The 13163-nt window shown below is 43.3% G+C and overlaps 1 pseudogene; it reads right to left on the minus strand.

Annotated features, from left to right (window-relative positions):
• Positions 1-11097: 11097 nt before the first annotated feature.
• LOC121479142 lies at positions 11098-12481 on the minus strand (annotated as a pseudogene).
• Positions 12482-13163: the final 682 nt, after the last annotated feature.

Raw genomic sequence — 13163 nt, forward strand, 5'->3', positions numbered from 1 at the left:
CACCGGGCCGGCGCTGCGGGCGGCGCTCCCGGGGCCTGGGTCCCGCACGCGGTGCCAGGTCTGGACGCCAGGGGAGGCGGCGGGGGGCGCGGGGCGCCGCGGCCCGAGTGCCCGGGACTCCGGGGGCGCCTCCCGGGAGGCCCGCGGGGCGGGGGCTGGTGGCGCAAGCGGGGGTGCAGGGCCCGGCGTCGGGCGGCGTTGGAACCGCAGGGCCTTCGCACCGACGGAGCGGAGCCAATGGTATTTCAGAGGCCGCGGCGGAACCAGAGTCGCAAAATGTCACGCGAGGCCCCGCCCCTTCCGAGACCCCGCCCCTTCCGAGGCCCCGCCCCTTCCGAGGCCCCGCCCCTTCCGAGGCCCCGCCCCGCGCTCTCAGTGACCCAGGCTGAGGCGAGGGGAAGGCTTCCGTGGGCCTCTGGGAGGCCGAGCGATGGGGCCGCTCTCGGGCGTGGCTCCCAGTGTCAAGATCTCGTCCTTCCGTGAGTTGACCTCAGCTGGAAAGTGATTACGTTTCATTTCCCATCACTGGAAAGCTGCACCAGGATGGGGCGACGCAAGGCCCTCCTCCCCCGGAGCCCCGCCCCGGATATGACTTGAGCTCTTCTGTGGGTTGAGCAGCGAGGGGAGTGTTTGGACCCTGTCCTTGCAGCGCGCAAGTGGTGACCCCTGTCAGGACCTCTCAGAGGTGCTGGAGGGGAAGTAAGATTAGCGTTGCTTATGTTACTAGCTGGCCCGGCATGATCAATTTATTACTTAAAATATACATACCTGTTTTGTACAGTAGTAGTTATTATACCGCCATCATCAGTGGTCAGAGTTTATTTAGTTCGACCTAAAACACAATCACGAAGTCTATCTATCTTTAGCCCAATTTACAGATGATGAAAATGTCCTGCAGAGAGTTAATCCGCTTGCTCAGAAGCCCAGAACCAGTAGAACTGGGTCTGACACGACAAGGCCCACTTAAGATGCAGCGTCAGTGACTTTGATCTGCGTGGTGCATTGTGGCTGCAAAAAACGAAGGTGTGGTCATCTCGTTTTCTAGTGTTAATAGGAAAAAACATCCACCACTGATTTTGGAATAAGTAATGCCCCTAATATGGTTACAGAGGACGAGAAAACATTTCCTTCCACCCCTGTGCCTTATCCAAACGATTGCTCACTTTATACTTTTTTACAAAGTGGCCTATTTATACTTTCATTTTTAGGGCTGTGTAGCATTCCTTTGTATGGAATTATTTTTAAGCCAGACCTCTCTTAATGGGCATTTAAGCTAGTGGTTTGTGACTTGGCGGCGTTGCCATTCCCTGGCAAATTCGTGGAAAATGCAGATGCTTTCCTCCGTCCCCAAATTACTGGATCAGAATTCCTGGAGCATAGGACCTAGGAATTCTCTGTAAGCACCTCCAAAAAAAATTTTTTTTCTGTTTTACACTGAAGTTTAAGATCACTGTTTTTATTAGCGGTTGAGAAGTTTGGGTAGCAGGGTGGTTATGCCTGCTGTCAGGGCCCTGATTGTTGGTGACAGGGTTATGAAGAAAACTCAAACTTCTTGGGCTGCATTCAGGATTTTTCCTTGCACAGCTGGCCGACATCTTCTCTTAGGGCGGGGTTTCTGGCGTTGCTGGCTGCAGGAGGCACTGACTGTCTTCCTGAACTAGCAAGGACTGTGCTGCAACACAGCGGAGGTGCGATGAGGGGCAGGGGAGGAGAGAAAAGTCCCCATGGAGTGAATGTGGACGCCGCTGGAAGCTACTCCGAGGGTCCCAGGTGATAGGAGCCACTGCTGTGCTGCTGGTGTTCAGGTAGAAGATGGTGGTAGTGGTGTGGTTGGGGGGTCAGGTGGGGAGGAGCTTGCAGGAATCACTGCGGTTGGCAGCGAGGGGAATAATGGCTCAGTTCCACTCAGTAGAGTGAATGCCCTGGTGTAAGGCACAGATGATGACTCTTGAGCTCACCAGGACACAGGGAGGGGTGTGGGGCTCCTGGCCTGCCCAGTAGTGGGGCTCTGAGCAAGGTGGATCCTAGCCTTGACTGGTACCACCTGGTATCTGCTGCTCACTTGACTTAAAAGCAGGTCCACTTCGGAGCTCATCATTGTCCCTGGTCCTGTGAATCCTCACTGTGAATTCCCCTTCCAAGGGAATATGGTCCTATCCTGAGACAGAACAGTTAGCAGGGCTCCTGGAGTAGATGCGCACCTGATTTCCCCTTCTGGTCATCCATTTCCTACTTGGGTGATTGAGGGGCAAGTCATTTCACCTTCTCTGAGCCTCTGTTTCCTTACCTGTAATATGGGAGAATGCCATCTACTGCTGGGCAGTTATGAGATAATGTATGTAAAATGTTGTTGGAACAATTTTTTTTATAAGATCATGTCTGTAAACTGCCTAAGATTATGACAATGAAAGGCATCAGTTAAAATTGTAAGCATATATTGAAAGGAGAATTGTTCCCCAGGGACAAACATATCTGAAACACTATATGAAAATCATCAGTCGAGATAGCCCTTTGTTCTTGGTTCCTAAGCAGGGTTGGGGCAAAACTACTTGTTATAAAGGAAATTCCTAAGAACCTTAATTAGAGTTTCTGAAATTCAAACTCAGAACACGTACTGAGAATCTGTCTTCCTTAACATTTCACTTTATGAGGATCCAAAGGACCGTTGGGTCAATGTGTTGTATTTGTTCAAGATAGTATAATAATCATTGTTATTATTTGTTAAATAACGGGGACACATCCAAACGCTTTCCAATTCTTCCTAAATAAAAGCCCAAGGCTGCTTTTGTTGTTGTTGTTGTAAAAAAAAATGTTGTTGGAACATAGTAAGTGCTTAGTAAATAGTAGCTGTTTACTGTTTATTATGTTAATAATCTGTCTCTCCCACTTTACAATGTCAGCGCTGTTTGCCAGCGTCTTGAGCTGTGTGCTTGGCATGTAGCAGGCATTGTGCAAATGGTAAAAATATCATCATCATCATCATCATCATGATCCTCTTAAAAGGGGGTCTGATCTGTTAGAAAGTACTCCTCAAGATCTTAAAAAAAATTTTTTTTAAAGATTTTATCTATTTATTCAAGATATGATTTAGGCTTGTTGGGCACCAGATCAGATACCTTCCATACTGCCTGATTTTAGTTTCCTGCAAGAGTCCCAGGGACTGTCAGGGCCACTCATTGGGTTTCCTTGGGGTCATTCAATACGGTCTGACCAATCAGAAAATGCTTGCATCGCTCTGCGGGTGGAATTAGCAACTATAGCTTCAGGTTCTGGGCAGGGTACGCGGTGGCCACGGACAGGTCCTAGTCGAAGAAAAAAGTGGAGGTCACTTGTGTACTGGAAGGTTTTTTTTTTTTTTTTTTTTGGGTACTGGAAGTTAAGTACAAGGTGGACATGAATGAGAGTCGAGTTTCCTCAGCATTGGGCGTCAGGGCACTCGACTCCTTCATTGCTGGATTGGAGACCCGGAGGCCCAAGCCCTATGCTCCGCACCCTGGCACTGGTCTTGGCATCAGCTGTTACGTTACTTTCTAGAATGCATAACTGGCTTTTTTAAAATTTATTTATGATAGTCACACAGAGAGAGAGAGAGTGAGAGAGAGAGAGAGAGAGAGAGGCAGAGACACAGGCAGAGGGAGAAGCAGGCTCCATGCACCGGGAGCCCGACGTGGGATTCCATCCCGGGTCTCCAGGATCGCGCCCTGGGCCAAAGGCAGGCGCTAAACCACTGCGCCACCCAGGGATCCCGCATAACTGGCTTTAAGAAAATTTTATTTACATAAGTAATAATACCTGAATATATTCTCAAAAAAATATAAACAGTGTAGCTCTCCCTTCCACTCCCCACCAATCCCTAATCCAGGACTGATGTGGTAAGATACTCTCTTTGTATTTACAAACAAAACAGGGTATTTGTTTCCTTCCTGGAATGGCAAACTATTGTGGGTATTTTTCTGTAATAAGTTAGGGCTTACTGCTCCTTGGTATTGTTATCTGCAATAATACCTTGTCTTTTATGAAGAGATCTTCTTCAACATGCCATCCCAGAGTCTATATCTTGTTTGAAAATTTTGTCTAAGTACAGGAAAAGGCGACTTCAGATATCTCTTGTACAGCAACTCCTCTGTCTTTTCCTGAAGAAGAATAATTATAGTGGCCCATTCACTTTCTGCTCATCTCAAAATAATTCTGGTAATGCTGGTATATCTTTACTTTCTGAACACATCACTGAGGGGTGAATGGCATTATACAGTTACTGATGGTATTACAATAATTAGATATGATCATGGCCTAATGTTATCATAAAATCATTAATACCTTACTATTTTAAAAAATATTTTATTTATTTGACAGAGAGAGATAGAGCATGCACACACAAGCAGAGGGAGTAGCAGAGGCACAGATGGAAACAGGCTCCTCACTGAGCAGGGAGCCCAACCTGGGGCTCCCATCCCAGGACCCTGGGATCATGACCTGAGCTGAAGGCAGGTGCTTAACTGACTGAGCCATCCAGGTACCCCAATACCTTACTATTTTAAGAATGCCCAAATTGACAGTAAAGTAGTTATTTGGATATATGGCCTTTTAAAGGCTGAGGCTGAAGCTAAATTGCAATTTTTTTTTTAAACAAACGCTTAGGTTTCTCTATTATATGATTTCTCTGTCTCCTTCTCTCTCTCTCTCTGTGTGTATGTATAATTTTAAAATTTATTTTTAAAAAAGATTTATTTATTTATTTATTTAGTGCACACAAGAGCATGCCCTCTCCCAAGTAAGGGGAAGGGCAGAGGCAAAGAATCTCTAGCAGACTCCCTCGCTGAACCTGGAGGGGAGGGGAGGGGAGCTCCATCTCAAGACCCATGAAACAATGACCTGAGCCCAAGTCACCAGTACCCCCTTCAACTCATTGAGCCCCTTATTGATTTTATTTTTTTAAATCTTAAAGTGCAAACGCCTTTATTGTTTGTAAAGGGAAGTGGAAGAGGAGGGGACAATGGCAGCTCTGGCTCCAGGGACAGCTCCAGAGACTTCAGTCCACTGCTGTCCTTCTAGTGATTTCTGTATGTTAATTTTGCATTCAGATTTCTTATGAAATTGTCTTCTTTTTCCCCCGCTTTCTAGGTTTACAAAAATCATATGGTCTGCAAATGTCTTCTCTTCTTTTTTATTTTTTAAGGCTTTTATTTATTTATTTATTTATTCATGAGAGACACAGAGGGGCAGAGACATAGGCAGAGGGAGAAGCAGGCTCCCTGTGGGGAGCCCGATGCGGGACTCAATCCCAGGACCCCAGGATCATGACCTGAGCCAAAGGCAGACGCTCAACCACTGAGCCACCCAAGTGTCCTTCTTGTCTTTTGAAATTTATACATCTGATTTCTTTCTCCTTTTTAATTCTGTTGACTAGTACCTCCAGTACAATGTTAAATACTAGTGGGAAAGAGGCTTCCTTTTTTTGTTCTAGACTTTGGAGGGAATGCTGCTGGTGTTTGCCTGTTAAGGATAATACTGGCTGTTGCTTAGAAATTAATGTCATGTTAAAGAAATATCAGTATCTTTTGTTTTGAAATATTTCCAAAAAACTGCCATTTATCCTTCATTAACTTTTTACATTTTGCCACATTTGCTCTATATTTCCTGTCTCTCACAAAGACCACATGAGATACAGATATATATATATATATATATATATACATATATATATATATTCTTTGAATCATTTGATAGTATATTGTATATATTAGGCCTCTTGACTCCATAATATTTCAGTGTGTGTGTGTGTGTATATATATATATATATATATTTTTTTAAAGATTTTACTTATTTATTCATGAGAGGCAGAGAGAGAGAGGCAGAGACATAGGCAGAGGGAGAAGCCGGCTCCCTGTGGGGCTCAATCCCAGGACTCTGGGATCACAACCTGAGCCAAAGGCAGATGCTCAACCATTGAGCCACCCAGGTGTCCCTTAACAAGAATATTCTTGTATATCTTTAGTACAGTTGTCAAATTAAGAAAAATTTAACATGGTTGTCATAGTTTAAGAGTCCATTTTTCAATTTTGTGTGTTGTACCAATAATGTTTTTAAAATATATACCTCTATCTATCTCTACCTTTTAAAAATTTATTTTATTTATTTAGTGCACACAAGAGCATGCCCTCTCCCAAGTAAGGGGAAGGGCAGAGGCAAAGAATCTCTAGCAGACTCCCTCCTTATGTATTTATTATGTATGTATTTATTATAATTAATTAATTAATTATTTTGCCTGTAAGGTACAGGTGAGGATCATGTATTTCTTTCACATGTCATGTCTAAGGGGGAGAGGTGTGAGGAGGTGGAGAGAGAGAGGGAGAGGGAGAGAAGGTTAAGCAGGCTCCACTCCTGGCATGGAACCCCTGGGGCTCCATCCCAGGACCCTGAGGTCATGCATGACCTGAGCAGAAAGCAAGAGTTGTACACTTAAATGACTGAGCCACCCAGGTACTTTCTATTTGGATGTAGTCTCAGTAGTTTATTTTTGGTTTTGTTTCCCTTGCCTCAGGATACCTATCTAGATAAACATTGCTACAACTCTTATAATAATAATTCTTAAAACCTACTTTTCCTCAATGTTAATATAGTTACTTAGCTCTCTTATGGTTACTGTTTGCGTGTTATGTCTTCTACCATTTCAACTCATTTGTTTCTTTGAATCTCAAGTGTGTGTCTTATAGACAACACATAGTTGGATCTTGCTTTTTTTTTTTTAAATCCAGTCCAACAGTTTCTGCCTTTTGTTTTTATTTTTATTTTTATTTTTTATTTTTTATTTTTTAGTTTCTGCCTTTTGATTGGGATATTTGTAGTTATGGTCAATTATTTTTGTGGTTGAATTTACACTTGTCATTTTGATATTTATTATCTAACTCCTTCTGCCTTTTTTTGTTCCTCTGCTATTCCTTGACTTCTTTTGTGTTAAGTAAATGGTATTTTTGTGTGTATCATTTAAAAATTTCTCTGTTGACTTTTTAGCCCTATTATTTTGAGCTCTTTGTGGTTGGGATCTAGGGATCACAATATGCATCTTAACTTACTACAATCTGCTTGAGAGTAATACTAACTTAATTTCAATACATATAAAACTGTTGCTCTAATATAACATCATTCCTTCTTTTTCATTCTACAGTCTCATCTATATTATATTCATATATGTTATGAATCTAATAATATAGTGTTATAATTATTGCATTTTACAGTCTTCCGTCTTTTAAGGAAGAGAGGAAATGAGAGAATATATTTATAACATTTCTTAATAATAGATTTTATTTTTTAGAGCAGTTGTAGGTTCACAGAAAAATTGAACAGAAAGTAAGAACAGTTCATGTATACCTCCCTTTACACATGTATAGCCTCCCCAACTATTAATATCCTGCACCAGTACTTATATTTGTTACAACTGATGAACCTACATTGACACCATTATTACCCAAAGTCCATAGTGTACATTGGGGTTTATTCTTGTCATTGTCTGGTTCTGTAGGTTTTGACAAATGTATATTGAGGTGTCTGTCATTGTGGTATCATACAGAATAATTGCCTTAACAATCCTTCTGGTAACCATCAGTTTGTTCCCTGTAGTCAAGAGTCTGTTTATTGTTTTGTCTCTATTTTTTTTCTTTGCTCATTTGTTTTGTTTCCTAATTTCCACATGAGTGAAATCATACGGTATTTGTATTTCTCTGACTTATTTCACTTAGCATTATACTCTCTTGTTCCATTTGTGTTGTTGCAAATGGCAAGATTTTATTCTTTTTCATGGCTGAATAATGTTTCATTATATATGTATACTATGTATGTATATATATTGATACATACATACACATCTTTATCCATTCATCTATCCATGGACACTTAGGCTGCTTTCATAATTTGGCTATTGTAAATAATCCTGCAATTAACATAAGAATGAATTAGGTTTTGTTTGTTTTTGTTTTTGTAAATACCCAGTAATGTGATTACTGGATTGTAGTAACTTTTAACTTTTGAGGAGCTTCCAAACTGTTTTCCACAGTGGCTGCACCAGTTTGCATTCTGACCAACAATGCACGAGGGTTCTTTTTCTTCCTGTCTTCATTAACACTTGTTTCTTGTGTTTTTGATTTTTTTAGGCATTTTGATAGGTGTGGGGATATTGCAGGGGATATTGCATTGTAGTTTTGATTTTCCTGATGATGTTGAGCATCTTTTTATGTGTCTGTTGGCTATTAGTATATCTTCTTTGGAAAAATTGCTATTCATGTCTTCTGCCCATGTTTTTTTTTTTTTTTTTTCTGCCCATGTTTTAATTGGATTATTTGTTTTTGGGTGTTGAGTTGTATAAGTTCTTTATATATATTGGATACTAACCTTTTATCAGATATGTCATTTGCAAATATCTTCTCCCATTCAATAGGTTGCCTTTTAGTTTTGTTGACTGTCTCCTTTGGTGTGTAGGAGCGTTTTATTTTGATGTAGTCCCAATAGTTTATTTTTTAGCTTTTATTTCTCTTGCCTGGAAAAAGTCACTATAGCCAATATCAGAGAAGTTCTGCTTGTGATCTCTTCAAGGATTTTATGGTTTCAGGTCTCATGTTTAAGTGTTTAATCCATTTTTAGTTTATTTTTATGTATGGTGTAAAAAGGTAGTCCAGTTTCATTCTTTTGCATGTGGCTGTCCAGTTTTCCCAACACCATTTGTTGAAGAGACTCTTTTCCCACTGTATATTCATTCTTTCATTGTTGAAAATTAATTGACCATATAATTGTGAGTTTATTTCTGGGTTTTCTATTCTGTTCCATTGATCTATTTGTCTATTTTTGTGCCAGTACCGTATTGTTTTGATTACTACAGCTTTGTAATATAACTTGAAGTCCATAATTGTGATACCTTCAGTTGTGTTTTTCAATATTGTTTTGGCTATTTGGGGTCTTATGTGGTTGCACAAAGTTTAGGATTATTTGTTCTAGTTCTGTGAAAAATGGTTTTGGTATTTTGATATGGATTACACTAAATGTGTAGATTGTTTTGGGTAGTATAGGCATTTTAACATTATTTGTTCTTCTAATCCATGAGCATGGAATATCTTTCCATTTGTTTATGTCATCTTCAATTTCTTTCATCAGTGTTTTATAGTTTCCAGAGTACAGATATTTCCCCTCCTTGGTTAAGTTATTTCTAGGTGTTTTTTATTCTCCATGCAATTATAAATGGGATTATTTTTTAAATTTCCCTTTCTACTGCTTCATTATTAGTGTATAGAAGTGCAACAGATATCTGTATATTGATTTTGTATCCTATGACTTTACTCAATTCATTTATCAGTTCTAGGAGGTTTCTGGTGAAGTCTTTAGGGTTTTTTATATATAGTATGTTGTCTGCAAATAGTGGAAGTTTTGGGCAGCCCCGATGGGGCCGCTGTTTAGCGCTGCCTTCAGCCCAGGGCGTGATCCTGGAGACCCGGGATCAAGTCCCACTTCGGGCTCCCTGCATGGAGCCTGCTTCTCCCTCTGCCTGTGTCTCTGCCTCTCTCTGTCTCTGTCTCTGTCTCTCTATGAATAAATAAATAAAAATCTTTAAAAAAATAGTGGAAGTTTTAAATCTTCCTTACCAATTTGGTTGCCTTTTATTTCTTTTCGTTGTCTGATTGCTGTAGCTAGGACTTCCAATACTATGTTGAGTAAGAGTGATGATAACTCAGCCATTAGAAATGACAAATACCCACCATTTGCTTTGATGTGGATGGAACTGGAGGGTATTATGCTGAGTGAAATAAGTTTGAGAAGGACAAACATTTTATGGTCTCATTCATTTGGGGAATATAAATAATAGTGAAAGGGAATAGAGGGGAAGGGAGAAGAAATGGGTAGGAAATATCAGAAAGGGAGACAGAACATGGAAGACTAACTCTGGGAAACGAACTAGGGGTGGTGGAAGGGGAGGAGGGTGGGGGGTGGGGGTGACTGGGTGGCGGGCACTGAGGGGGGCACTTGACAGGATGAGCACTGGGTGTTATTCTGTATGTTGGCAAATTGAACACCAAAAAAAAAAATTTATTATTAAAAAAAGAGTGATGATAATGGGCATTTTAAAAAAGATTTAGGTATTCATTTGAGAAAGAGAGAGAAAATGAGAAGTGGGAAAGGCGGGGGGGCAGGGGGTGGAGAGAGAGAGAGAGAATGAGACAGAGAGAGAAGAGCAGACTCGCCTTAAACAGGAAGCCTGATGTGGAGCTCAGTCTGGGACTGAAGATCATGACCTGAACCAAGGGCAGACACTGAACTGACTGAGCCACCCAGGTGCCCTGACAGTGGGCATTCTTATCTTTAGGAGAAAAGGTCTAGTTTTTCCCCTATTGAGTCTGATATTGCTGTGGGTTTTCATATAAGACCTTTATTATGTTGAGGTATCTTGTTGAGGGTTTTTATCATGAATGGATGTTGTACTTTGTCAGATGCTTTTCCTGTATCTATCAAAATGATCATATGATTTTTATTTTTTCTCTCTTTTTTTTTCTTGAGCTTGACAATTTTTTTCTCACTAAAGGTTTAAAACCAAAAGTAGTTTCTCTTCGCAGCAAATGTACATTAGAATAGAGTCTGTATAGCCAAGGGCTCTGGGCCCTGCCTTGCCCTATGTCCCTGTATTTCCTGGGCCAAACCTGAAAATAAATACAGTGTTATTGCTCTACAGAACATAGAGGCAATGTACTTCCTACCCCCTGAAGTGGCTGGGTGGGAGCTGATGGGGGACCTCGGTCACTCTAAGGGTCCACAAGCTGATACCTGCTTAGGGTTATTGCTTCAAGGGGAGCAGTAATACCTAATGCAAATAATGAGAAGAGGAACAAAGTGGGGAGGGGCCTTTGCTTTTTAAACCCCCCCTGGAGAGGGGGTTGGATTAAGCAGCAGCAAAAGCATCACCCACTGGGACACTGTGGCCTCCACTCCCTTTTGCAAGGCCCCCTACACTCTGGGGGGCATGTTATGGCTTGCAAGGGTCAGCACTGTGCCCTGAGCCTGAGCACACATGTCCGGCTTCTAAGACCCCCTGGGAGGGGGAGAGGGAGGGCATAGGGCCTACTCCCAGGGGCTGATGGTATTGCCCTGGCCCTGCCAGGAGTCTGGCACTGCCCAGCCCCCAGCTCTGCCCTGTTGGGGCTGACCATGTACTGGGCAGGTTCTGCCAGCATCCCCTCCCATACCCACCCCTTGCCTCAGTCCATCATGGTCTTGAGCATCTCCAAGAACAGCTTGTGCATGGGCACCTTGCCCTCCAGCTTCACCCCATAGAAATGGACCATCACTTTGCCCACTTTCTAGCAAAGGGGTGGTAGCATGAGCAGCCTGCCTGCCTGTCACTGCTCAGTACCCCTCCAGGGCCCAGCCTGCCTGCTTCATATTCCAGCAGGACTTCCTGTAGAGTTTCTCACAGCTGCTCCACAACCTTGGCATCATCAAAGAGCACAGAGTCTGAATTGGCAAGGGTCATGGTCTTCAGCAGGACCTATATACCTCATGCTCCAGCCACAAAGCCTGTAGTTGCCTTACCAGTTACAGCAGGACAGCCTCTAGTTTCCCCCAAGCCAGCTGCTTGTGCCCCTTTTGCATCCAGGACCAGGTCTTCAGCAAAGGCCCACTCACCCTGTAGTGGCAGTGAGTGCTGGACCACACCCAACACCAGGACCTCCATCTATACCCTCTGTAGACATCTGGTCAGACAGTGACTGTGATGATAAGCCTGGGATGCTCTTAGCCCAGCTGATGGTGACCATGATCTCTCCATCAGAGAGGTCACAGAGGGTAGTCAGAGCTGGAAGTTTGAGGGCCCACTGGGTTGGGCATAAGGTTCTCAGGCTCAACCACAGGAGGTAGGACACCAGTGCATTTACTGGAGTGGTTCTCTGAGTGCTTCTAGCTACTTCCAGGGGTGTAGCAGGGCGGGAGCCTGGGAAGGGCACTGGGTCCACCCCTAGCTGCTGCTTATATTTCTGTCACCCGCCCCAGATACGGTCCAGACATACCCCCTCCTTGAGCATGTCCACCCCCGGGGAACTTGGTGAAGGGACAGGCCTGATAGGGCTGTGTCTCTGCTTGGTAAACTCATACTCATTGGAGGCTGGGCAGCTATACTCAATGTTCTCCTGGATGGTCCTCTTGAAGAATGCTTTGTAGGCCTTACAAGATGCTACAATCATAGTGGTAGCTGGATGCCACATCCCCATAGAAGTGTTTGGGCATGGGGCTGAGCACCAGCTTCCCACCACCTGCTCAGCAGGCCCACCCCTCTCCATATCCTCCTTTTTCTTGTGACCTGGGGTGCAGTGGGTGGGAGCTGGACTAGGAGCTGGGGGTGGGAGTGAGGGATAGGAGGGGCTTGGTCTCTAAGGAACCCTTTGGGCTGTTGAGGCTGGCTGGCACTGCCATGATGTAAAGAGGCTCAATACCTATGACCTGGCTGGACATGGTGCTGGTCACCTGGAGGCTCCACAGGGTGGGCGGGCAGGCATGGGGACCCAGGGCCAGAGCATGCAGGTGAGCCTGGGGCCATCAAAGGCCCCTCCTCTGCCCTTCCCTGCCTTGTCCTCTCACTGGACAGAGCTGCAGGCAGCTTGTAGGATACAAAAGGACATGCTTCCTACTCTGCTTCCTTCAGCTGACAGGGGGTTAGGCTTTTATTCTTTTATTGATGTAATGTATCACCTTGATAGTTTTATGAATATTGAACCACCCTTGCATCCTGGGAATAAATCCCTCTTAATCATGGTGAATTACTTTTTTCGTGTATTGTTAGATTTGGTTTGCTAATATCTTGTTGAGAATTTTTGCATCTATGTTCATCAGAGCCTGCAGTTCCCTTTTTTGTAGTGTTTTTAAACATTTTTTTTTTAATTTTTAAAAATTTATTTATGATAGTCACACAGAGAGAGAGAGAGAGAGGCAGAGACATAGGCAGAGGGAGAAGCAGGCTCCATGCACCGGGAGACCGACGTGGGATTCAATCCCGGGTCTCCAGGATCGCGCCCTGGGCCAAAGGCAGGTGCTAAACCGCTGCGCCACCCAGGGATCCCTTTGTAGGTTTTTTTTTTTTTTATCTGATTTTGGTATCAGGGTAATGCTGGCCTCAGAATGAATTTGGAAGCTTTCC

This window comes from Vulpes lagopus, chromosome 19 (assembly GCF_018345385.1).
Source record: "Vulpes lagopus strain Blue_001 chromosome 19, ASM1834538v1, whole genome shotgun sequence".
Taxonomy (NCBI): Eukaryota; Metazoa; Chordata; class Mammalia; order Carnivora; family Canidae; genus Vulpes; species Vulpes lagopus.